General features: G+C 42.2%; 1 protein-coding gene across 3 annotated transcripts in view; it reads right to left on the reverse strand.

The window, feature by feature from the left end:
* RAB30 (RAB30, member RAS oncogene family) overlaps positions 1 to 27594 on the reverse strand; it is an 85972-nt gene extending 58378 nt beyond the window's left edge. Inside the window, exon 1 of one of the 3 annotated variants that reach the window (XM_030835941.2) lies at positions 27389 to 27594. The gene's annotated coding sequence lies outside the window, so the exon portion shown is untranslated. Of the gene's footprint in view, positions 1 to 660; positions 798 to 9189; positions 9234 to 27388 lie in introns of those variants that run through there. The other 2 variants (XM_060303792.1, XM_060303793.1) reach the window with 2 other exon arrangements.
* Positions 27595 to 27807: the final 213 nt, after the last annotated feature.

The following is a 27807-nucleotide window of genomic DNA, read 5'->3' on the forward strand; positions in this document are numbered from 1 at the left end:
AAATCTATCTATAGGAAATGGCACCTTTAGGATTGCAAAATCTTGCAGACCCTAACTTAGCCAAGTGATTACACAGAATATCACCAATAATGGGGTAAACTAACATTATGTGCCTCCCCTTGTGAAGCAGTGGGAAGTAAACAACATCAGCTATTTAGAATTCTTGCCAAAAATGGCTAACCTGAATATAATCATGGAGAAATAATTAGACAAATTCGGATTGTGAGATATTCTTAAGAAAACAGGCCTGGGATCTTAAAAATATCAGTGTCATAAAACACAAAAAAGAGGCAGGGAGAATCATAGATTAAAAGAGACTTAAAGGGGACTTCCCTGGTGGCGCAATGGTTAAGAATCTGCCTGCCAATGCAGGGCACACGGGTTCGAGCCCTGGTCCGGGAAGATCCCACATGCCGCCGAGCAACTAAGCCTGAGCGCCACAACTACTGAGCCCATGTGCCACAACTACTGAAGCCCACGCACCTAGAGCCCGCGCACCACAACGAAGAGTAGCCCCCTCTCACCGCAACTAGAGAAAGCCCGTGCGCAGCAACAAAGACCCAACGCAGCCAAAAAATAAATAAATAAATTTTAAAAATAAAAAAAATAAGAGAGACTTACAGAGAGAGACAGAGAGAGAGAAAAACTAAAGATACATACCTAAATTTAATGCATAGTCCTTGATTAGCTCTTGGATTAAAAACAATTAACTGTTATCAGCATTATAAAATTAACAATATTATTCCTATTATTTGGACAATAGGGGTGTGACAGATTGCTTGCAAAAATGCCTGCACTTGTTCGTTCCCCTGTAGCCATGCCCTTGAGCAATATGACTTTGCAGCACCTCCCTTCAAAAGGAGCTTGTGCCTTGCTTTGGCAAAAAGACTGCAACAGAAGTTATGCTGTGCCAGCTCCAAGCCTAAGCCTCAAAAGGCTTTGCACACTTCCACTCTCTCTCAGAATCTGCCTGTGTGCCGTGGATAAGTCTGGGCTGTACTGCTGGAGGCTGAGAGACCCTCTAGAGTAAAGACCAGCCATCCAAACTGAGGCAACATAGACCAGCCAGCCCCTAGCAGATCCAGCACAGATTCCAGATTCTGAGGGGGCCCAGCCAAGGTCAGCTGAGCCTGATCCACATTAGAAGAACCACCCAGTTGACCCACAGAATTATGAGCATTAATTAATAGTAGTTGTTTTAAGCCACAAAGTTTTGGCAGGATTTATTATGCAGTGAAAGGTAACTGATCAAAAGTGAGATTTAAATATAGACTGTATATTAGACAATATTAGGGAATCAATGTAAGTTTCTAGGGCATGATAATGGTATTGTGGTTACGCAGAAGGATATCCTTATACTTAGGTGATAAATACTGACAATATTTAGAGACCAAGTATGACTATGTCTGCCCCCCTAAAACATAAATCTGCAAATAGAGAGAAAGCAAAGGCGGCAAAATGTTAACAATTAGTAAATCTAAGAGTTTTTGAATGTTCTTTGCACTAATCTGTTCATTTGAAATTTTTCAAAACAAAAAGTTAGAAAGAAAAATTACCACCTCTCTCCAGAACATGGTGACATTAAATATTTATCTGGTAACCCAGCACACCACTATGTAGTGAATAGATCCTTCTCATCCCTTTTTTGCCATCCTCTGCCTCCCATCCCTTTAAACAGATAGAGACTACTGTTGTTGAAGGGGGAGACAGAACAGATAGAAACTGCAGTAAATCAGGGGTACTGTAGTTTAAAAGTAGCAAGCAATCCCTAAGTGAGGTTTTCTCCCTGATATAATCAGAAAAAAATTGTGGCAAGGGCTTCCCTGGTGGTGCAGTGGTTGAGAGTCACCTGCCGATGCAGGGGACATGGGTTTGTGCCCCGGTCCAGGAAGATCCCACACGCCGCGGAGCGGCTGGGCCCGTGAGCCATGGCCGCTGAGCCTGCGCGTCTGGAGCCTGTGCTCCGCAACGGGAGAGGCCACAACAGTGAGAGGCCCGCGTACCGCAAAAAAAAAAAAATGGTGGCAAGTTGGCTAAAGCATGAAAAGAAAAAAAGCTTTGGCAAAAACCATGGGCAGGTCTTTGAATTATTTTGTGTTAGAAACAAATATCAAATGTTTCTCTATTTTAAGGGATTTCTCAAATGCCTACAAATGAGAAAAGTATCTTGTATTACATCTCTTCCCCCTGAAAATCCCTCAAGATTCTTATCAATATAATGGAAATGTTTTTCACAACCAGATGAAAGCCTCCTTTATTTAATTTGAATTTTCCCCCAAGTGATATGCAGCAATTATTAATGCTGTGTATTGACTTATATGAACCAACCCAGGGGCCTAGGTTCAAAGGATATGGTTTTCTGAGATGAAGTCCAAGGACCTCGGCTTTCCTGTGCCATATAGAGGACGTCTGCCTACAATGAACAGCAAACAAAGCCCACACTGTTCTTTACATAAAAATAGTAATCTAGATAGAGTGATTAATTTTTCAGAACAATCTCTACAAATCTATTAAAATGTCTTCGACTTCAGAAAACTCCATTCAAGCATTCCCATGTGTTACCATTGTCAGGTAAGAAAAACATTCAATTTATATAAGAAAGGAAAGAAAATGTCTCAAGGTACTGTAACTTTAATGAGCTGTTGTTCTCATCCATCAAAACTGAAAGTTTAATGCAGCAAAAATATTTGTTTTAGGCATAGCCAAATCCATGCCCACTTTTTCTTACAGAATCCCTCAGTTCTTTAACCCACAAACCCCAGGATGTCTCAGACTATAGTTTGAAACTAGAACTTTAAATTAAAATGGTTGTGCAAAAGGAAGAAGGTACCACATACAGACAGCATCTTCCAGTGGCTCCACAAACTTCATCCGAATTAGAGAAAACAACCAGGCTGTCATGTCTTCAAGGGACCTTTGATGTTCAAAGAGAATTCTGTGCACATTAATTCTCAAAATTGTTCACTGACACTGTAAAGACAGCTGCAGAATGATGGGCTTTCCTGGCCCACATCTGCATATTAGCATATGTGTCTGGTAGAAGGACTAGACATCAGCAGACCTGGGCATGGGTCTGGCTCAGCCAGAGTCCCCATTTACTTGTTACTGCTTAAAGCATGTTAACTGCTTAAAGTCCCCATTTACTTGTTACTGCTTAAAGCAGTGTTAACTGCTTAAAGCATGGGTTGATTGACAGACGCATTGATTCATTCATTGAGAAAACATCTGTTGAGGAAATTTTACATGCCAAACCCAGACTGGGGAAACAGAGATGAAGGGGACATGGCCCCTGCCCACAAGGAGCTCATAAGCTAATGGAGAAGCACAGTCCAAACACTTAGACAAGCTGGAGTAAAGGGCTCTGAGCAGGTTAAGCACTTGAGCTTGGACTTGAATCCTGGCTCTACCACTTGGCTGGGTGAATGTGGGCAAATTTATTTAATCTCTTCAAGTTTAGTTCCCTGAGCTGTAAAGTGGGGACAGTAATCATATCTCTTACATTGAGTTACTGTCAGAATTAAGTGAGATAATATATAGTCCTATACATGTCAGTAAACTTTCAGTAAATGTTGGCTATGATTATTATTATTTATTATTATCTGGGTGGTTATACTAGATATCTTTTTAGGTCCTTTATAACCCTAAGATTCTATTAATTAGCTGTGACCCAGAGTAAGAAATTTAACATCTCTGGGCCTCACACTCTTTGTCTGTTAAATGAAAGGGTATAGCTAAGGGACCTCTAAAATTGCTTCCAGCACTAGAATATTAAAAGGCTCTATGACTGTTCTTATATGATTTCATATATGTCTCAGTAACACTGCTTAGATAAACTGGTACAACAAATAAACCATCTTTCTCTGAGTCGTTTTTCACTTTTGTTCCTTTAACCTCATAACCTACCTCTGCATACATAGGATGCGCACAAGGTATCAGTCCCCAGAGAGAAAAATAGGCAAGTGCAGGGGAAGCCAGGTCCCTGTCCCCTTCCTTTAGGCTGGGTAGTGGTTTCCAAAATACAAGTGTGGGAGAAGCATTGTATGGATTCATTCATTCATCCACACAAGCATCCCACATACTGAGGGAAGAGAGCCTTCCTGTGCTCCCGTGGCACCCACAACTTGTCCCCATATGCTACTCGCCACACTGCCATCTTATCTGCCTGCACCAGCAACTAAATTGATTGAGGGCTGGGACTTTGTCATGCTAACTTCGCATCCTCAGTCCCAAACACAGTGCCTAGAATGTGGCAGACACCTAATGACTTAATTAACTAAGATTCAAACTTCCCTCAAAACCAAAACTATACATTTGCAAAGTTACTAGGCATTTTGAGATGTGGGCCTGAACCTCTGGGGATTCTTTACAAAGGGTCACCAATCTAGTAGTGTCAAGAAATAGCTGTGTGACCCTGGGTGGGAGGGGGAGGGGGGAGGCACGCAGTGGGAGGATCATTTCAGTTTCCTCTTTGATAAAATGAGGGAAATGGATTAGATCAGAGGTTGGCAAACTATGACTCCTGGGCCAAATCCAGCCTATGGTCCCCCCCAGTTTAGAGTGATTTTTACATTTTTAAAGGGTTATGAAGCAAATAAAGAATAATATGCATCAGAGACCCCCCTAAGCCAATGCGGTTCTCTAAACAAAACATATTTACTTTCTGGCCCTTTAAAGCTTGCTGACCCTGGATTAGATGAGCTCTAAAGTCCCTTTAAACCCAGAAATGTTAGCATTCTAATTCTGCTCAATCAATCCCATTCTGGCTCTGCACACAGAGCATTCCCAAGTCTGAATCAGTACGCACAGCAGGAGCTCAATTGTTATTTGTCTAATTGAATAAATGGATTCTGCAGCAGTAACCCTAAGAACTAAATCCCCCACCAAGAGGGTACACTGGGTCAATGTGTATCAAATGATACAACACGGGGACCATGCAGCAGTTCTACTGGCCCTTTGGATGACAGCGGCACCAAAAATGGCCCAGAGCTCAGATAAACAGGATTAAGATTCACCTTGCTCCACCAAATCAAAAATACACTTAGCCGTCCCCTGAACAGACGCCTTGGGCAAATTGTAAAGCTGTCTAGAAGTTACTATCAGAAACCCAGATCATCTAAACAGATAATCTTTTTTTTTTTTTTTTTTTTGCAGTACACAGGCCTCTCACTGTTGTGGCCTCTCCCGTTGTGGAGCACAGGCTCCGGACGGATGCGCAGGCTCAGCGGCCATGGCTCACGGACCTAGCCGCTCTGCGGCACGTGGGATCTTCTTGGACCGGGGCACGAACCGGTGTCCCCTGCATCGGCAGGCGGACTCTCAACCACTGCGCCACCAGGGAAGCCCCTAAACAGATAATCTTAATAGCCATGGGCCCAAGAGAATAAATCCCATCCAAAATAAGGCATATAGGATAATTTAGCTCCCAACATTCTGTTTCTCTTTTCCTCTCTTGTTAAGAATACACAATACCGGGACTTCCTTGGTGGTCCAGTGGGTAAGACTCCATGCTCCCACTGCAGGGGGCCGGGGTTCGATCTCTGGTCGGGGAACTAGATCCCGCATGCCGCAACTAAGAGTTTGCATGCCACAACTAAGAAGTCTGCATGCCGCAACAAAGATTCTGCATGCTGCAACTAAGACCCGGCGCAGCCAAAAATAAATAAATAATAAATTAATAAATTAAAAAAAAAAAAGAATACACAATACCAAAACAAGGAATTCAAACATTTATGTCAGGGCAGCCAGCCAAGGAGAGTCTAGAATATATGATCCTATTATCACTAATGGAAGTTGGAGCAAGGTAATGAGACAATAAGGCCTACCTCCACTCTCACTACACATACTTTTCCAAAATAAACAGCTAGCAGTTATTCTTTTATTGTTCCTTCTCTCTACACCCATAAATCACTCCTGGGCATATACCTTTTGCTGGTTTCAAAGAGGGGGTTTCTGGTTTTTCTTTTTTTTTTTTTTTCTTCCTTACCTTCACTCTTCCTCTTTCTGGATGCTACCAAGGAGTCCTGAATGGACCTGGCTGTGCTTGTCTACAATCCCTCAGTTGAGCATCTCCAGTCCACGTGCAACACACACAAACCCAACTTCCCTTGTCAGACTGTCCCTTAGGAAAACAAAGTTGATCTGGGGATTCTGCCCTCTACATTCTCTGCTAAAGAAGCTACTTGGAGCTCTCTCTTCTCCCAGATGACCAGAGAAGTCTGAAGGCGCCCACACCCAATGACGAGGTGGATTCATACATCTCACTCCCATTCCCACCCCCAGGCACCATGCTCCAAATATACTGGCCCGGAAGGTTAAAACAACAACAACCTGTATATCTCAATCCTTAATTCCAGGCTTTTCAGAAACCTGAGGAGAGAAGAATAGTTTCTTTGGATTCTCTTCCTGACACATTAGGTAAGCTTTTTCCAATAGCCAGAACAGACAGACAGACACTGACCCTCTGCTGAGCTCTGCATAAGCTTCAAAAAAAAAAAAAAAATTAAAAAAAAATCCCATTCCTTCTCAGTCTTGTTGTTTTCATGGGTTTTTCAACCAATAAAAAGGGTTTAATCTCAGTTGACATCTTTGCTTTAAAGATAAGAAGCCAACACTTGGGGACTTCCCTGGTAGCACAGTGGTTAAGCATCCACCTGCCAATGCAGGGAACATGGTTCGATCCCTGGTCCGGGAAGATCCCACATGCCGCGGAGCAACTAAGCCCATGCACCACAACTACTGAGCCTGCGCTCTAGAGCCCGTGAGCCACAACTACTGAGCCCGCGCACCACAACTACTGAAGCCCACTCACCTAGAGCCCGTGCTCCGCAACAGGAGAAGACACCAAAATGAGAAGCCCGTGCACTGCAACAAAGAGTAGCCCCCACTCACTACAACTAGAGAAAGCCTGTGCACAGCAATGAAGACCCAATGCAGACAAAATAAATAAATAAAATAAATTTCTTTTTAAAAAAAAAAGAATCCAACACTTGGATTATACTATCAGAGCTCTAAGACCCTCCGCCCCCCGCAATGATCCCAGGGCCAAATAGCCTCACCCACATTTCCTCCAAATTCCATCACTGTAACCCCTGCTGCGGGACCCAGCACAGCCCTGAGCACCTGTTCCTGGCTCTTCTCCCTGCTGGAGCATGTGATTCAGAACCGCTAGGGCCAAAAAAAAAAAAATCATCACGTGGTTTTCAAAAAACCACTGGAAGGAGTCTAGGTAATTAACGTACAGAAATGCAGACTGACTGCCTCCACCATAAGATAAATCTGATATCTACTCACTCTGTCTCTATAAAAGGTTTCGCAGACTATTCATTATCATTTCAACAAAGAAAAGAGACCCGCACGTGCCTTTTGAATGTAAAGTTTCATAGGAAGCTTGAGGTGATTCAAATAGGTGTTGGAAGATACGTTGGACTACTCAGATATTATCATCAAGTATATATGAGAAAACTACATATTAATACTCAAAATACACTACTGCTTATTCTTTTAACAGTGCACAATCATCTTAGTAAACATGGTACAACCATTCTCACTCCTCAAAGCAAAAATGACCATTTCCTCTACTTTGTGGGCCCACTGGACCCTGTAAGGATGTTAATAACAGGAACTGTGACCCTTTATTTACTCGTTTGTTTGTATGATCATCTCCCCACACTCCACTGCTTCCACTACCCCAGGCTGTAAGTCCCTTGAGGACAAGGACCCCATCATATTCTTTTTGTTTTAATATTTATTTATTTATTTGGCTGCATCAGGTTTTAGTTGCGGCACGGGGTACCTTTCATTGCGGTGCACGGGCTTCTCTCTAATTGTGGCGCATGGGCTCTAGAGTGTGCGGGCTTAGAGCATGTGGGCTCTTAGTTCCCCAACCAGGGATCGAACCCGTGTCCCCTGCACTGGAAGGCGGATTCTTAACCACTGGACCACCAGAGAAGTCCCCCATATTCTTTCTTGAGTCCTCAGTGCCCAATAGACTGCCTAGCACCCAGCAGGTACTTCATAACACCAGGATGAAAAGCAGGAGATGCAGTAGGTACTAAGAGAGCAGAAACTGAATCTGTCTTATTCGTTGTTACCTGGCCTATACATATTTTTTGAATGAATGGATGTACCGAAGAAATAAAAGACCAGTGGTACTAGGGCATGAAAGTATAGAGCTTGGTTGTGGAGTAATAAATATCATCTTTCATCAATTCTAAAAACATGTTTTCTTACATTTTGACAGCTTAGAAATTAGGATACATTTTACAATGGATGGCATCTTGGCATTGTGTCATAGTTTATTTGGAATCTTCTCTTTCTTTCTCAGTGGTACATAGAACAGTCTTACATGTTCAAAAATAATAGTGTCATAGATTCAGTGAAATACAATTATTTGATGTGGCTGCAGTAAGAAGGGTTGGAAAGATGAGTGTAAAGTTGCACTGAATTTTCCACAAGAGTAGAAACAAAAAGAGAGCTTGGGACTTTTTAGTGGCTGGCAAGTGGAGTGGCTATTTCTTTCAGAATGACTGCTCCTTCTCTAAAAGCAGCCCAATGGCCAGTCTATGCTAAATAACCCTGTCCTTCTGCCTACCACTGATTGGTCCAGGGGTGGTCACATGATCCAAAGTGAGCCAATCATTATTACTCTGAGATTTTTTTACTTGAAGCCAATGAGAGTGTAGGTCAGTTTGTCTCTGATGTTAGCAACAGTGAGATTTAGTGTTCAGGAGCAATCCCTGGCCATGCTCCCTGCCATGTAGGAGAGAAGCAAAGGCAAGAGACAGAGTCTTGATATAATTTGAGTGTGGCTCAAACTAGCTACAGGCTCACAAAACCCATTTCTTTTTCTTCTTAGGCCATATTTCTCAGCCTCCTTTACCATTAGGTGGGGTCATGTACTGAGTAATAACTGACGGAATGAGGACAGAACTAATATAAGCCACTTCCAGACCTGGCCCGTGAAAACCTCACACGTGAGATCCTTCCATCTTCTTCTCCATCTTCAGGTTAAAAGGAGAGAACTCTGAATACCTAAAAGAGATGGGAGCCACAAGATGGCAGGAGCCTGGGTCCCTGAAACATAGAAGGTAGCCTAACCAGAAAAAAACTATGTTGAACTGTGGTATGAATGAGAAATAAACTTCATTTGTGTTAAGCACTGAAATTTTGGGGGATTGTTAAGGTAATTACCTGCTCTAATATTTCCTGGTTCCAGCTGCACCCAACGTTCATATGGTTACATGAAACATGCCAGGATTCTTCCCATAAATTCGCTCTTTGCCCAAGCTAGTTTGAGTTGGGTGTCTTTCATTTACAACTCGAAGAATTCTGAAGAACACAGCCAAGAAAAATGAACTGCAGTCATTTGAAATGGCAAGAAGATAAAAGTAAGCAACAATCCCTAAGTGTCAAGGGAGCACCTAGAAAATTTCTCAGAACAGAGTAATAATTCCAACAAACTGATGACAAATCACAAAAGATTCTTTTCAGTTTCTAAGGGCTTCTAGCTCTGAACTCATAAGCCACTTACAGTAAGATACTCTCTCCATTCTCATTTTATTAACAGAAACATGTATGAAGTTGTAATAACCCTACCTTAAGGTATACCCTCATGAGTTCTCACCCATCTAGAATCCTAGCAAGATAAACGTCACTTACCATACATAGTCAGTCCTGCTGTCCCAGGATTTATTGGGAAATGGATCCACATGTAACTCCAGAAAGTCAGATAATTACTCTGGGGCACAGAGCTCTGGGTATGAGTATACAAGCCTGACCAAAATTTTCAAAAATAAATATTCAGGAACCACCAAAGCTTAAGGGAGCATTTATAAGACTATAAATGAAAAGATTACAAAAATAAACAGAAGAGTGACGCCATGAATGCCTACGTGAGCAATGAAAAGTTTTGCCTGAACTGGGAGCCAGAGATGACAGAGCATGTATCCTGCTCAGTTTCCAGAAATGTCTCTCAATGAGCCCAAGTTTGTTTTAAAGCAAGCACTGACATCTATAATACTTTCTAGGGGCTCGTTACAGAGCACTTCTACACTATACATTGAGTAATCTGACTCTCACAATGACAGTAGGAAGCTGGGATTGTCGTCAGTTCTCCATTTACAGCTAAAAACACAGGCTCAGACAGGTCAAGTGCTCACAGCCTCAGGATTTGTGGTTTGAGCCAAGACTTGAGCTCCAATTTCCTGACCCCATATCCTCTGTCCATTTCGTTGTCACCCAAACTATGGAATGCCAGGGTTGAGAAAGCTGGAGAAGACTTTTCCCCACTGCCATAATTCATCAACCCATTTGGAGAGTAGTTTTCTATGTTTCATGCAGTCATATGTGGGAACTTTCCCAGGAGGGTGCGGGGGAGCGTTAAAGGGCCTGGGATAAATGCCTGGTCTGCTTGCAAACCCAGCTGGGAAAACACTCCCTGACAAGACACCACAGCTTGTGCCCACAGGGAGGCCTTGACAGAGGAGAAAGGAGCCTGAAGCAGGGGGTTAGGAGTGCTGAGACCCTCATGTAATCCTGGCAGAAACTCATGGTTGGAAGCCTCTGAGAATCAGGCAGCAAGGTCTCTCAGGACCCCAAAAATAGAATCTGGAGCAAATGAACTGAAGTTACTCTTTGCTGGGGAGGGAGAGGGGATCAAATGCGTAAACTTAGCTGGCCTCAAAAAGCATTCTCCGGGCTTCCCTGGTGGCGCAGTGGTTGAGAGTCCGCCTGCCGATGCAGGGGACACGGGTTCATGTCCCGGTCCGGGAAGATCCCACATGCCGTGGAGCGGCTAGGCCCATGAGCCATGGCCGCTGAGCTTGTGCTCTGCAACGGGACAGGCCACAACAGTGAGAGGCCCGCGTACCGCCAAAAACAAACAAACAAAAAAGCATTCTCCCAGATGATTTTCATGAGCCGCTTCTGAGAGACAAATTGCCGATATCAAACACACACATATTACCTGGGAAAGACGAAAAAGGAAAAAAAAAAAAGTGCTTTAGTAAAAGCCATTTATCCCTGGCAGCTGGTGATCCACCACCTCGGAAAGAAGACATAGGAAATTGGGGGAGCTGCCCTTTGGGGTGTTGGGAAAACTGAGGAGTGGGCCTCTCCTGAATATCACTATTTCCCAGGCTCCAAGGATGAGAGGGAGGTCCTGTACCCTGGTACAGTTCCCCCAGAAACAGAAAAATGCAGGATCCTGAAGAAACATGGGATAGTGGAAGGAGCAAAGGCCTTGATTTGAACAACTTGGGCTTGAGCCACTGCTCAGTCTCTTGGTAGCTGGGGCTTTAAGCAAGTCACAACCTCTTTGAGCCCCAGCTTCAATATCTGTAAAGGATACAACACTGACCTTACAGGATTGTGGGGAGGATAAAACAAAATTATTAATGTAAAGGGCATAGCACAGTGTCTGATATATAAGAGCTGCTCAATAAATATTAGTTCTTTTCCCCCTCAATCCTCACTTCAATTCCTTAGTATTAGAATTCTAATACTTGGTCATTCTAATTCTTAGTAATTCACCAGTCCTTAGTAGTCTTGAGAGGATCATGTATATTATCCAATATCTTGGCCATTTCACTTGCCTCTTTGAAATATAAGCATCTGCGACTTTAGCTGTGAACATCTCAAATAACTCCAGGCCCTTGGGCCTCTTATTAGTCTACTTCATGCTTACTAAATTCCCTTAGACAAACAAACAAACAACTGCAACCTTATAATCTTTCTCCAGTCTGAAAGAGAATCCAAACCTTATGGATATTTGGCACATAGCTGCACTTAACAACTGGCAAATTCGACTAAACTTTCCACAAGGCTTAAAATAAAAGAGTTTTGAGTTCACCAAAGCTTTACTGAATTTAATCAATATGTAGTGTGCCTATGAACATAGGGACAACAGGAATGATGAGGATCTTGTGGTCTTCTTCATTACCTTCCTGGTCTTTGGGACCATTTCCTCTTGACATCCACCTATCCAAGACAGGGCCATGCCCCTCCTCTAGGTCTTCTGTATATACCACTACCAGTGCTTTGACTGTACTACACAATAGTCATCTATTTTATGCCTCCTTCACTAGTCTACAATCTCCTTTCAGGCAAGAACAGTGTTCTGCCAAATCTCAATTACCAGAACCTACCAACACAGTACCTGGTGCGTAACAGATACTGAATTAACATTGGCTCGATGGATGGATAGATGGATGAATAAACAAACAGGGTTTTTAGATCTGGGAGAAACCTTAGAAATAATCTAGTCTAATACAAGGGCTTCATTTCACAGATAAGGAAGCTGAGGCTCAGAGCTGTAAGATGACTCAGCCAAGGTAGCCTCAAAGGCAGCAAGAAGATGACAAGTGGTGGCAGTCACATGCCATTTTGGCTGTGAGTTCAAAGGCAGACATCACTTCACACTCACCTCCAAGGGGAGGCCGTGTAGCTTGGTGGACACAGCATGGGCTCCCCGGTGACGTCTTCTGCTACCTATCAGTCATGTGATTTTTGATAAATTGCTACATCTCTCTGAGTCACAGTGGCTGCATCTGTTAATTGGGGCTATTAATAACTCCAGGGTTGTTGGGGGTATTAAATCTGCCAACATACATAAAGTGCCTCGCATAGCATCAGCACTATGTGCTAAACAAATGTTTACTGAATGAATCATGAAGGAGTCCCTGTCTAGCATACCACGACTTCATGATCCTGGCTTAGACTATATACTTAAATCTCTGCCCACGTGGAAGGTGGCTGGGACACCCATAATTATAGAGCCATGTACTTGGAGTTTGTTTCTTGCTGGAATTGGATTTTAAAGCCAAGTAGCCTCTGTAATGTTGTTCACTGTTCCTTTCACCTGGGTTGCCCTTCCTACCTTCCTCATTGCCACACAATTGTTACCCATCTTCCATTACCCAGCTATATATGCCCTGTCCAGAAAGCCCTCTCTCGTTCCTATGATGTCTTCAGTCCTTCCTGTCTCACTAATTACTTTCCACCCTAGAGTAGAGAGGTGTATCTGTTTTGTTTTTTAAATTGTGGCAAAATACATATAATGTAAAATTTACCATCTTAACCATTTTTAAGTGTACAGTTCAGTACTGTTAAGTATATTCACATTGTTGTGCAGCCAATCTCCAGAACTTTTTCATTTTGCAAAACCAAAACTCTATACCCATTAAACAATGACTCCCCTGTTGCTTCCTCCTCCCATACCCTGGCAACCACCATTCTACTTTCTGTCTCTAGGAGTTTAATGACTCTAGGTACTTCCTATAAGTAGAATCATACAATATTTGTCCACTTGTGTCTGGTTTATATCACATAGCGTAATGTCCTCAAGGTTCATCCATGTTGTAGCATGTGTCATAATTTCCTTCCTTTTCGAGGCTATTCAGCTTTGAACTACATTCAAGGCTGAATACATTGAATGATTATCCAATATTCCACTACATGTACATTCTACATTTTGCTTATCCACATATCTGTCAATGGACACTTGGGTTTGCTTCCACTTTTTGGTTATTGTGAATAATGCTATGAACATGGGTGTATAAAGGTATATCTGTTTTATCTCCTCTACTTAAGTGTGAATTTTTCAATGACAAAGAGTGGGTCTCAGTCACCTCTATAGTTCTCAAGGTATCTGACACATGATGAGCACTCAATAAATACCTATCAAATAAATAAGACAGTAATCTGCTCCAAAGATGAAGTAAAAAAGTAATGATCTTCCACACACAAATTTTCAAAATGGCAGAATTACACAGCAGAAAAGCACAGTCTTTGCAGTAAGACAGTCTTGATTTCTGGTCTTGGATCTGCTTCTTCTTAGTCATGTGATCTTAGACATGTTGCTTAAGCTCTTCAGTTTCTTTATGTGGTTTTTGCCACAATTAAATACTATAACTTATGTAAAGCAGTTAGCACAGCACTTGGCACACCATAAACTCAAAAAATGTTTGCCAATATTACTATTATAAAATTATATAATAAAAGTAACTTATTGCACATACAAACATGCCATTTAGCTTCCTGGCCAAGATGACTTTAAAAGCAAAGAACGTACAGAATTCTGAAACCAAACAATTATGACAGGTCATAGTCAAAACAGAAAGAAACTATACAGCAGTTACAATGAATCCAGATTGGTATCACTAAACATGGAATCTTGAGCTATACAGTTGCAGTTCTGGGAGCTGGAAACTTTGTCACATCAAAGGGACAGACTTAAATGTTGTACTAAGAATCATCTCACTCAGCAAAGCAGCCTAAGATCTCATAAACGTTTTTTGTGTTTGTTTTTAATTTTCTTTTTTTTAAAATAAATTTATTTATTTTTGACTGTGTTGGGTCTTCGTTGATGCACGTGGGTTTTCTCTAGTTGCGGACAGTGGGGGTTACTCTTCGTTGCAGTGCGTGGGCTTCTCATTGCAGTGGCTTCTCTTGTTGCGGAGCACGAGCTCTAGGTACGTGGGCTTCAGTAGCTGTGGCACGCGGGCTCAGTAGTTGTGGCTTGCAGGCTCTAGAGCGCAGGCTCAGTAGTTGTGGCGCACGGGCTTTGTTGCTCTGTAGCATGTGGGGTCTTCCCAAACCAGGGCTCGAACCCGTGTCCCCTGCATTGGCAGGCGGATTCTTAACCACTGTGCCACCAGGGAAGTCCCTCATAAACGTTTTTTTAATCAGGATGACTTGAGGGTTTTTTTGGTGCCTGGGCTAAATCTATTTTGGATTTGATCATTCATGTTTTGAACATTTTAACAAAACGATGAAAGAAATAAATAGATCTTTATTACTATTTCAGACAGAAGTATTTATTTCGATCTGTCTCAAAGGAAATTGAGTGTCCCCACCCCACTCCCAGATCTTCTTGGACATTAATTCCTTTTGAGGTTGCTATCCAAATTTTCCAGACCAGAAACATTCCTTCCAAAGCTAGCTCTTAGAAAGTAGCGTTCTTAAATGTTAGAAGGAAAAGCTTATTCGAGTTTCTTTTTGTCTGCCAAAACAATTAACATTTGCCATGGCTAATTTAAATGGCTCTCTGAGACAAAATCAGAAACTCAGTTGTGTGGTGGAGGAGAGGGAAGGGAAGAAAAAGAGAAGGTAAGACAGAGTTGCCTGAATGCTAATATTGGCCCAAATGTGACCCCAAGGGACCATAACTCCTAACTTTCCTAGGACAATCATGACCTCATGTAAATTTAACTCTATACTGAGATGATCTGTTAAATGGATGACTAAATGTGATGATATACATATATTTTATAAGACCTTGCAATTAATTTATAAATAAGGGTAAAAATTCTTTGTCAGACCATACGTTCCAATTTTGAATTCAGAACAATACTTTCCCCATATGCTATGTGTCAATTTTAATTTGGCTCCCAAACAACCGCTAAGGGCTACTGCTGCCTTACCCACCCAGGATACCCAAATGACGTCGAGGCCTATTAGGTGAAGGGCACCAGGGTGAGACTTGAAAGGCAGGGCCCTGTTTAATCTTCACAACAACACTATGCTCTAAGTATTGATTTTGGTGATGACTGCACAACTCTGAATATACCAAAAAACTACTGAGTTGTATGTACACTTTAAATGGGTGAATTGTGTGATGTGTGAATTATATCTCAATAAAGCTATTTTAAAAGTCAGCATGATAGGGCTTCCCTGGTGGCGCAGTGGTTAAGAATCCACCTGTCAATGCAGGGGACAGGGGTTCCAGCCCCGGGTCTGGGAAGATCCCACATGCGGCGGAGCAACTAAGCCCGTGCACCACAACTACTGAGCCTGCGCTCTAAAACCTGCGAGCCACAACCACTGAAGCCCGTGCGCTTAGAGCCCGTGCTCCGCAACAAGAGAAGCCTCTGCAATGAGAAGCTCAATGAAGAGTAGCCTCAGCTCACCACAACTAAAGAAAGCCCGCGTGCAGCAACAAAGACCCAACGCAGCCAAAAATAAAATAAATAATTTTTTAAAAACATTTAAAAGGCAGCGTTATATAAAATAGTAAATCTTAAGGAAGCTCACTATGTACACACACACCCCACTCACTCCTACTGCCCTGTGCCTGTAATCATTCTGTTATCTTATATCCTTCCAATTTCAAATGTATTTTCTTTTTTTTTTTTTTTTTGGTACTCGGGCCTCTCACTGCTGTGGCCCCTCCTGTTGCAGAACACAGGCTCCGGACACGCAGGCTCAGCGGCCATGGCTCACGGGCCCAGCCGCTCCGCAGCATGTGGGATCTTCGCGGACCGGGGCACAAACCCGTGTCCCCTGCATCGGCAGGCGGACTCTCAACCAGTGCGCCACCAGGGAAGCCCTAAAATGTATTTTCTTATCCCCACTTCTTTCACAAAGTATGCACTCTTCTACACCAGCGTTCTTCTTTTCTTCTTCTTTTTGGATCATCCTTCTTTCACTTAAAATATGCTTGGAGATCTTCGCATATCAGTACTTAGAGAAACCCTCATTTTTGTTTGTAGTTTAATAGCTTTCCCTTTTGTGAACATACCCATTTAATTAACCAGTTTCCCACTGAGGCACTGAGGCACACTTAAGGTTGTTTCCAATCATTTGCTATTAGCAACAATGATACAATGCTTGTGCTTTTTTTTTATTTTTTTTTTAATTTTTGCTGTGTTGGGTCTTCGTTTCTGTGTGAGGGCTTTCTCTAGTTGTGGCAAGCGGGGGCCACTCTTCATCGCAGTGCGCGGGCCTCTCACTATCAAGGCCTACTCTTGTTGCAGAGCACAGGCTCCAGACGCGCAGGTTCAGTAGTTGTGGCTCACGGGCCTATTGCTCTGCAGCATGTGGGATCCTCCCAGACCAGGGCTCGAACCCGTGTCCCCTGCATTAGCAGGCAGATTCTCAACCACTGTGCCACCAGGGTGTGCCTTCTTTTCAACTTGGTTTTATCAGGTAACATTCTGCTCCTGGACTGTCAGGAGACAGCACCAATAGCAGGAACCACTTCAGAGTTAGTTGGAACCGGGTCTGTATCTAACCTCCTCTGCTAACCAGCTACTAGCTACATGCCTCTAGGAAAGTTACTTGTATTTTCCGAGCCTTAATTTCCTCACTTCACAAAGTGTGCAAAATTCCACCTACTTTATCAGTTTGCTTTTAGGGCTCAATGAGATAAGACTGGCTCCCACTGTCCAAACTTGGGACAATTTTTGTATCAAAAAGCATAAATATTGGGGGAGGGGAGGCAGAAGATTGGTAATGGACTATAACACACTGGGGGGAAAAGAATCCAGGAATCCAAGTGATACTAAAAAATAAAATAAAAATACAAAAATAAAAGAGGAGGGGAGCTGAAAGCTAATCTATCAGAAAAATGCCAGGAAACAAATACAGAAAAAATTCACTGCCTAAATTTTTTTTAATAAAATAAGTAAAATTTATTTATTTTATTTAAAAGAAAAATGTCAGACTCTGACAAGTACAGGCTTCTGGTAACTGACTATACTGCTGAACTAAATGAATAAGCATTTTCAGAACACTAATGGAAAACTGATGAATTCATAAAAGTTCTAACAAAAGATCAAGATGAAAAAAAAATTAATTACATGGGACTGAGTGAACTGATGAGGATGATTATAATTTTTGTGACTTTCTGTTTGAATTAAAAAAAAAATCCCACAAGGACTCAGAGGCAAAAAAAAACAAATCAATTTTCACTGCAAAGTAAAGGAGCTGTTACGGTGGAGGATTACTGGACTGAATGTCAATCTTATGACATAGTATGAGTGTGTTTCATGTTTGGTAATTGCAATCATTGTTGCTTTTGTTGCGGTCATGCATTTACAATGTTTGGTGTCAGTTTATTTATCTCTTGTAAAAATAAAATACAGTGTGTGTGTGTGAAAAAAAAAAGAAAAATGTCAGGAAACAAATACAGAACGGAAGAGCAAATTAGAAAATCATCCTTTAATAGATGTTAATTAACCTAGGCCAGGATTATCAATAGATGTTTAAACCACTGAATGAAAGTTTTTGAGAAACAGGATATCCAAACAATCTCAAAGTATAACCCCACAATTTTATTAATTACAAAGAGAAAAGGGTTCCTTTACAATGCAGATATCAGGCAATGTCACCTCATCCAAAATACAAACCTCACATCACCAGTGACATGACAAACTGACAGAATGTGTCACCTAATGTGATGCAAGGGGAGGGATGCAGCATCGCCTCCAGGGAATTCTTACCACGAATGTTTAATCTGAGTCTAAGAATGAGAAAACAATTAGACAAATCCAATCTACAGTCTACAAAGCAGCTGAGATCAAAATGTCAATATTATGAAAGACAAAAAAGGCAGAGAAACTTTGCTACATTAAGAGAAACTAAAGAGACACGACTACATTGTGTAAGTAATCCTTATTAGATCCTGGGTCCCCCTCCCCCCAAAACGTTATAAATGACATTGGAACAACTGGGGAAATCTGAAGAATATTATTGTTTCAATATAATGATATTGTGGTTACAAGGGAGAATGTCCTTGTTCTTTAGACATACATGCTCCCGTGCTTAGAGGTAAAGTGTTGTGGTGTCTGCAACTCACTTTCAAATGGTTTAGAAAAAAAAAGTGTGTGTGTGAGTATGTGTGCGTGTGTGTGTGCATAGAATGGTAAAGCAAACAAATCTAGATGAAGGATGTAAGAGTGTTCACTGTAATACTTTTGCAATTTTTCTATATGTTTGAAAATTTTCAAAATAAGTTGGGGAAAAAAAATCAAACCAAACATGTAAACCACTTGACACCCAGTAGGTGCTATGATTGTTCCCATCATGGCTTCAACTAACTCAATACATCTACAAAAAGCTCCTCCCCTGTGCCCATGGGTAAAATAAACCAAATCAAAGTAAACACCACCAGCCAGCCAGTCCTGCCTTCAGAATGCTTACACTTTTGATCAGATGGCAAGGCAAAAACAGGAAGCAGCTGGAGATGAAGTAAGGTTTCAGTTCCAGAAAATCTACCTGGGGCCTACAACTGCAAATTTTTTTTAAATTAGGTAACTTTAAAAAACAGAACAGAACCAGTTACTTACCGTCACTAAGAATTGTTTCCTCATTTACATGGAAAAGTGGAGCTAAAATCTACCACCCAGGTTGACAGAATAAGACAGCATATATAATACACCTTTGTAAAGCATGTATTATTGAAGACTCTCATTAAAAGATATTAGTCTCCTAGAATAAAAGCAGAGAAGGAAAGCTCCTGGATGGCTCCACCTTTGTTTTCCTATCAGAACACCCAGCAGAAGAATTTGCATTTAGCTTATGCTCACAAATATTGGATGAAGACATAATAATAAGACATTATGAGACAGAATGCCTAAAGAAAGTCTTTTGGGTAACAGATGCCACTGGAATTAGAGGAAAGATTAATATGAGCTGGCCCAGCCAGAGACAGCAACACCTTAACAAAAGCACATATTTATGTGCACATAAATTTGCCAAAGCCCTATTACACACATTATCTCATCTGAGCCTCACAATAATCCCCATTTTGGAGATGAATAAACTGAGGCTTGAAAAGACAAATTACCCACCTAGCACACAACTCAAATTTGTGTTTGCTCAACCCAGCCACAGAAGAACAAAAATAACTGGCTAAAAGAATGGAAATAATTCACAGCTCAGCGATCCCAGGGTCTCTGCTGGGACAGTGAGTCACTGATGGCCACTCCTAAACTCAGACCTTTTACCAAAAAAATGCCAAAAATCTGCCTTGGGATTGCTTCTATGGATATTCAGAAAGATGAAAAATCAGGCCTTTTTACCATGTGCTTCAGATATTAAAACAGCGGAGCTTAAATTCCCCTTTCTTGTGTGGTTATGTGAAGGAGATGGAGAGGAAGTGAGCAGAAGAGGTTATTTTCACTTCAAGGTTGATGGTGTCCGCATTTTAGTGAAATTAACCTTAACTCAAAGATAAAATTTTTCTGCAGAATTTTCTGGGGGAAAACTCTTGGCTGCTTTACTATTTCAGATCACTTTTTAAACATCCTGCTGTGTTGCAGACTGGGAAATATATTTTATTTCTCTCTTCCAGAGGTTTCCATGTTATTTACATATCAACCTTTACTACAGCCATCACAAAAACCAGCAGGAACTCTTAATTCCATTTTTCCCCACTTTCTGTCCACCCATCACAAATTCCTTCCCTTAGTAAGAGAGGGTAGCCCAAGTGGCTAATGGACTTGACAAATGGCAGTGTCAAAGACTGCGATACGAATTTTTTTTAATATTTATTTTATTTATTTTGGCTGCACCAGTCTTCCTTACGGCATGCGGGATCTAGTTCCCTGACCAGGGATCGAACCTGGGCCCCCTGCATTGGGATCTCGGAGTCCTACCCACTGGACCACCAAGGAAGTCCCTGCGATAAGAATTTAAATCAGGGGGCAATTAAAGGGAAACTGTCCATGCCCTTTGACCCAGCATTTCTACCCCAGAAATGAATCCTACAGAAATATTCCCACAAGTTCATTACAAAAGGATGCATGCTCAAATGCTCACTGCAGTAGTGTCCAACAGCCACTGAAAAGGGCAAGTTAGAGGAACATGCAAATACATGGGGCAAATGCCTGAAAATATATTAAGTAAAAGAGCAAGCAGAATACGTATTATAATAATATCATGAGCATATGTGTGGGACAAAATGACAGCCATACACATCAAAATCGCAACAGTTGACTATGGTGGGGTGGAATCAAGGGAATTTTCCCTTTGTACAGTAGTTTGTTGTATATTTCTATAATGAATTTTGCTTAATCTTACGTTATGTCTAGAATCAAAAAACTAATTTAAGATATATATTTATGTGCTCTTTCATGGCCTTTCCTCTTTGCAGTCAAATGCTCTACTCCTGAGTTATAGCCCCGCTTATCTTCCCTCTTCACTTTGGAAACAGCTAGCGTTCTACCTGCATTACTACCTCTAGAAATAAAGAGTGCTGGCTGTAGAAGTTTGCACTCTTAGGGAGTGACAGAATCATGGTTAGAAAGGACAGAAAAGGTCACCTACAATATCTGCCAACAAATGGTATTCCAGCCCATAGGCTAATTAAATATGTGCTGTTATCAAGAAAATCACTATCTTCTGAAGCAGGCCTTGATGTCTTCTAGCTTTGCTGTGACATTCCTAAACATGACATTCAGGAACGGGCAACTGACCTGGACACCAATGTCCACGATGTGGCAGGCTAAGCAGACAGAATCGTTATCACATCCAAGAAAACTAACATTGTTACACTGTCATCTCCTATGCAGCTCCCATTCAAATTTCCCCAACTGTCCCCACAATGTCCTTTATAGCTTTTTTTTTTAAGTCCAGGATCCAATCAAGGGTTGCATGTGGCATTTGGTTGTCACAGCACTTTAGTCTCTTTTAATCTAGATTAGTCCCCCATTCATTTTGTTTTGTTTTGTTTCTCTTTCATGACATTGACATTTTCGAAGATCGCAGGCCAGCTGTTTTGCAGTATGTCCCACAATCTGGACTTGCCTGATTATTTCCTCATGATTAGATTTAGGTTAAACATTTCTGTCAAGAATTCTACCTTGGCGATATTGTGTACTTCCCATTGCATCAAGTTGTCTAGTTACACTGAGTTATCTTTTTCTTCATTGTGTCACTGTGGGTACCAAGAAAGCATCAGCCAATAAATAAAATATGTAAAATAATAAATAATGTCAAAAACAGCTTCAATGAGCACCAGCTATTCCAGGCACAGTGCCAGACATTTCAAAATGTATTATCTCATTTAAACCTCATGACAATCATGCAAAGAAAGAGGTTCAAAGAGGTTAAGTCACTTGCCCAAGGACACACATGTAGTGATAGAAAAATGCACAATGCACATGTGAACTCACACACACACACACACACACACACAAATGATCTCTGGGGTTCATGGTCTCCCTGAGGATCTTCCAGGGACAAGTTAAGAAGCCCTACCTTAGGGCTTCCCTGGTGGCGCAGTGGTTGAGAGTCCGCCTGCCAATGCAGGGGACATGCATCCATGCCCCAGTCCGGGAAGATCCCACATGCCGCGGAGCGGCTGGGCCCGTGAGCCATGGCTGCTGAGCCTGCGCGTCCGGAGCCTCTGCTCGGCAACAGGAGAGGCCACAACAGTGAGAGGCCCGTGTACTGCAAAAAAAGCCCTACCTTAAACTAATCTTGAGGAGTCCTACCTAGCTTTCGAGGGTTGAATTCCTGTGAAGAATAAACTGAAAATAAATGATCTGTGGTCCATACAAAATTCTTCCACACTTGGAAATGTTTGGAGATGGGCCACCTTTCCACCATAGCCAAGAAAATAGGGCAATGGTTCCATAAATTATTTTAACATTCTGGTATTTGTTTGTCTTGTTTTTTACTATTCTGCAATAAAATGAAAAAAATAGAGAATTTTTCACAAAGCTAAATATATTTTTAATTTTAAAATTATGCTCTTTCTACAACTTTTGATATAAAATGTCCTTTATTTCATGAGATAAAGCGAAGGAGGACATATTTTTTAAATATCTTTACTACAGAAAAATAACCATTGGCAACAACTCACCCAATTTTATCTTATTTTTTGTATTTTTACTTATCTATAAAATTCAAAAGTCTGAAACCCATTGATCTAGGGAATTCTATACAATCAAAATTATTTTTGAGAAACTAACTGGAATAAATGAAGTTCAGCCCAAAAGGAAACCAGATCTGAAATATTTCTGAAATTTCCCTTTAAGTCAACCAAAAAACATTTCAGAAGCTTGGGTGTCCTCATTTTAATGCATTTGTTAAAACCATTTTACATTTTGTATTTGCATTACTCATTGCCATCTTCCGATATGTTGATATTTCCTGCTTTTGAATGGGCCCTTATGACTTAGATTAGTTTATTCAGTCTACAAACATTCACAGAGTCCCCAGTTTGTGCAAGGCACTCTATTAGGTGCCTGGGAACCCAGACTGGTGAGTTTTTTCTTGCCTCCATGTCTCAGGTCAAAGGTCACCAACAACTTTGTGAACACTGCTCCTCCCCCACCAAGGAAGCATGAAAGTCCCCCTTGGGGCTGTGCTCTCCTAGCACTGCCTACAAACCTCTCTGTGTGTGATTATATGTTTATGTTCCACTCCCTCACCTGAGCAATTTTTCCAAAGCAAATACTATCTTATTCAATGCTGTATTCCTAGCACAGTGCACGTATACCTGGTGATCAGTATAAATTAGTGGAACAAATATATCTTATGATGAGGAAACTAAAGCTCACCAAAAAAATATGACGTGTCCAAAATCATACAGCTAATAAATAAGTAGTACTCAGTCTTAGAAAGCCTCACCAGAGCTCTCTTCCATTCCACCATGCTGCATCCTACACACAGACAGAGTGAGTGAAAGATCTTAGATGTCTTCCTGGAACCTGAAACTCAATATGACCAAAAGTCCCTCCTCCTTGAAAAAACAAACAAAAATCAGGTCCCCAGCTAATGTTACCTTTCTCTTGTAAGCGGCATCTCCAGTGGCTCAAGGAAAAACTCAAGTCATCTCGACTCTCTCTTTTCCCTATACCCACATCCAATCAGTCTACAGTCTTATCACTTATAATCTTCAAACTTAGTGTCTCTCCAATCTCTTCCCTTCTGTCCTAGCCCCTGCCACCACCCTAGATCCAAGCCACCACCATTCCATATGTAGACTACAAAAATGACATGCTACCTCATCTCACGTTCACTTTGGTTAATTCTTTCCAGTCTCTTTCCCACTTAACAGGCACCGTGATGGTTTTAACATCATTCTACCTGCATATGTAATTCATCTAGCTAAGTAAAGCCATTCACTTAAGATAAAGACCAAATTCACCTGTGGCTCAGAAAACTGCCCACTCTTTAGAGTCTGTCCACCTCTCCAGCCTCATTCGTCTTCATTCTGGTCTCTCTCCCTTGCTCGGCCCCCATATACTAACCTTTTAAATCCTCATATTTATCTCTTTCCTTTGTACTTTGAACATGCAGTTGCCCTTTGTCCCCATTCTCAGCACCACCCATTGCCGTCCTAAATTACTTACACTCACTCTCCAAGTCTTCTTGAAATGTCACTTCCTACAGAAAGCCTTCCCTGATTCTCCCAGACAAGGGAAGCACACCACATTAGGCACTTCTATCCCACCTAGTAGTACATCCCCCTTTGGCAGGAGCATTCATCACACCTGCAATTACTTCTCCAATGATTATCTCCCCTATTAGAACATAAGCTCCATGATGGCAGTGGAAGCGTCTCTTTTCACTGAGGTATCCAGTCCTTAGAATATAGTAGCTGCTCACCATATCTGCTGACAGAAGGACAGGCTGAGGCCATAACATCAGGCGAGGTAAACCAAGGGGAAAGGATTCTTATCCCTTTGCAAAGGATTTAAACTAATGGAGAGGACTTCCCTGGTGGAGCAGTGGTTGAGAATCCACCTGCCAATGCAGGGGACACAGGTTCAAGCCCTAGTCCGGGAAGATCCCACATACCGCAGAGCAACTAAGCCCATGCGCCACAACTACTGAGCCTGCACTCTAGAGCCTGCATGCCACAACTACTGAAGCCTGCATGCCTAGAGCCCGTGCTCCACAACAAGAGAAGCCACTGCAATGAGAATATGTGCACCGCCACAAAGAGTAACCCCCGCTCACCACAACTAGAGAAAGCCCGCGTGCAGCAATGAAGACCCAATGCAGCCATAAATAAATAAATGTTTAAATAAAATAAAATAAGCAAGAAAGGAATGCACAGTTTTTCAAGGTCACAGGGATAGCAGTGATAGGGCCAAAACTAACCTTCCATTCTGCTCATTTCTCCTCCCTAAAACACTAAAAAGCCTGGGTAGGAGAGGGCACAGCTTAGAAGAAGGGATGAAAAGATGGTGAGTGAGAGGTCCAAGATGACAGCTTCTGAATCTGCCTGTCACACTAATTGCCTCCAGATGGGCAGCAGTTAGACTTTTCATGCCTAGAGCAGCACTGTCTTACACAAACATAACCACTACCACATCCTTCTCCTTAATAGGAAGTTTATAAAATAACAAACTTCTTTCATCCACAAAGGAGAAGAAATAACAGGAGGAAAAGCTGTTGCTGCTCCAAGCACCTTAAGAAAAAAAAAAAAAAAAAACCAAATGGCTAGTTTGGCCACCTGGACCTGCTCCTCAGCAATCAACAGGGAAGGGAGGGGAAAAGACAGCCTTCCTACCACATACTAAAGCAGGGAAAGGAAAAAAAAAGTATTAAATGAGGCAGAAGCCATTCGAAGTCTACTTATTCTTTGGGAATTATGAGAACATTTTGTGTAGAGCATTTAAAAACCTTGCTAATGCATTGGCAGCTCTTAATACAGGTACCAAGGAAAGGAAAAGTGGCATGAGCTCAACTGCAACAGTTAACTGTCCACGTGCTGCTGAGGCCAAACTATGTCTGTCACAGAAGCCACAAACCAGGCCAAGGGGTCAGGTTCGTTGCTGTTCATCCTGCCAAGCACCAACTGCAAGAAAAAGAAAAGGCAAAGCCTCTTCAATGAAGACTCTGTAGAATAACTATTAGCACAGTCTCATTCACCCTGGAGTTTCTGGGTGAAGAAGAGAAGGGATGAGAGGGTATTCAGAGACTGGAAAGTGACTCAGAGAAAGAGATGTCATCTACTGGTGATAAGAGGGAGATTTTGAAACACAGAGGAAAAATGAGAATTGCAAATGGAGAGGCAGGGAAAGAAACTGGAAGAACTTCAAGAGACACAGAGGGGTGGGGAAAGGAAGGTACAGCGGGAGGGATGCTCAGCAAAGCAGACAGTAAGCAACAGAAAAACACAGAGAGAAGCAAAGCCAAGCAGTCCATCTTTTCCCAAATCCCAAAGCTGCTCATTGCATCCCAATAAATCACTCTACCACAAAGCCCATACAATGAATTGTCCTTTGCATCCAGTAACAAGCAGCATTTAACGAAGCATCGCCCAGCTGCAACTTTAGAGACCTAAGGGTCTGAATTAAAAATGTACAAAATTGGTTCAGCAACAGAAGACAAACAGTAATGACTTTCCCCCAATGCCTGCCTTGGCTATGAAAGGTTTAGCATTTTGAAGTTAAGCATAAAACACTCTGGCATTTCTCCTTTTGACATTCCAAGAGGGGGTGTGGTTGACCCCAGGTCCATTCATTTCCAAGGTTGTAGATCTCTCAGCTAAGACTGGCCCCATCTGTTCTGGAGTCAGCCAGCTGTTTATTTCAAAATAACATATTTATTGTACTAATCATCCTACTAACTCTTACAAGAAGAGAGCCAATATCATACGGGTCGAAATGCTCTCTGTCTTGTTAAACGTGTCAGTTTGTTTAAAAACCAAAACCAAAAAGCAAAAAAAACTCCACTATCCTCCTCGGTTTCCACCTCCAGGATCACTCTTCCATGCGTACCTTTCAGTAACGGCAAATGAAGGTTAATGGCGCTTCTAACTTTTCCTTTCCCTAACGCTTTAAAATGAACCAGAGTGTACCTAATGATCCCTTCTCCAAACCGTTATTTGTGACTGGTGACTGTGCCTCAGGAAACGGCAGCTCATTATGGTACCATTGTCAGTGGCAAGGAGCCTATTGCAATGTAATTTAAAACACTCACACAAGCACAAATCTGTCGGCTCCACTTCCAAACAATCCTGAAATCCTGCAGTTGGGAGAAGAAAAACACTTAACAAAAATGCTGCATCTAGAAGCCCAAGAGAACCTTCACCAGACACGTGAAATGTTTCTGACAGGCACGGAGTGCACCATTAAAGGACACTGTCACCTCAAATCAGCAGAAAAGGCGAGACAAACGACGTAGACACACATACACATAAAATAAAGCCCCACAAAACTTAACCTACTCAGAAGCACGCTCATCTTAAAAATGAATAGTGTGTGCTCGCCCAAGTGACATGAAATGTTCCAAAGTAGTGCGACCACATTAAATCACTGTCTCCATTTCTCCCCACGCATCACCCCTTCCCACTCAAATCTCAGCACTCGGGCCGTGTGTGACAGGACTGCAGTCCCCCAACCTCTGCCTTCCTCTGATTTTCCAAGAGCACTTCCCAACGTCCTCCGCAGCCCAGCCCCCTCTCCCAGACTCCAAAAAGATTGAGGGGAGTTGCGACTAGGGAACTGGCAGGCATAGGTCCTCCGGCGGGGGAAGGTTGCTGGAGTTGTTCTTTGCAGTGACCCAAATTGCACAGAGCTTTTCGCTTAGCAGCGTTTGCGAGCACCTCCCCAGTCCTCCCGCCCCCATCTTCCCAAAAGAAAGCCTTGAGAACTAAGCGGGAGGAATAACTTGGTAAGAATCATTTGAATAAATCACTTCAACTCACCTGGTTTGGGATTTTTCTCCCCACCCCAGGCATAAACAGAAAGGATGTGCGAATGAGTCACGCACGCAAGGGAAGGTGTTGCGATGTCCTAAGTCCAAGGGCTGGAGTCAGTCCCTGCCCTGGTGCTGCTGCTACTCTTAGCTCAGCTGGAGCGAGCGGCAATCGCAAGCCTAGCAGCAGCAGGGGGGTGGATAGACCTTAGCACAATGAATGCAGTGGGGTTTTTGCAATGACATCATCCCTCTGTCCAAAAGGCCCCAATAGCCATGCTCAGGTGCGGTGCATTCTGGGAATTGTAGTCTCCTCAAGGGCTGGCGGGGGACACCGAGGCTGTTGCCGGAACTACAATGCCCAAAATGCGCCAAGGTCGGACGCGCCCAGAGCGGGCAAAGGGAGCGAAGGGGACTCGGCCGCCATGT

This window comes from Globicephala melas, chromosome 8 (assembly GCF_963455315.2).
Source record: "Globicephala melas chromosome 8, mGloMel1.2, whole genome shotgun sequence".
In the NCBI taxonomy this organism is placed as follows: Eukaryota; Metazoa; Chordata; class Mammalia; order Artiodactyla; family Delphinidae; genus Globicephala; species Globicephala melas.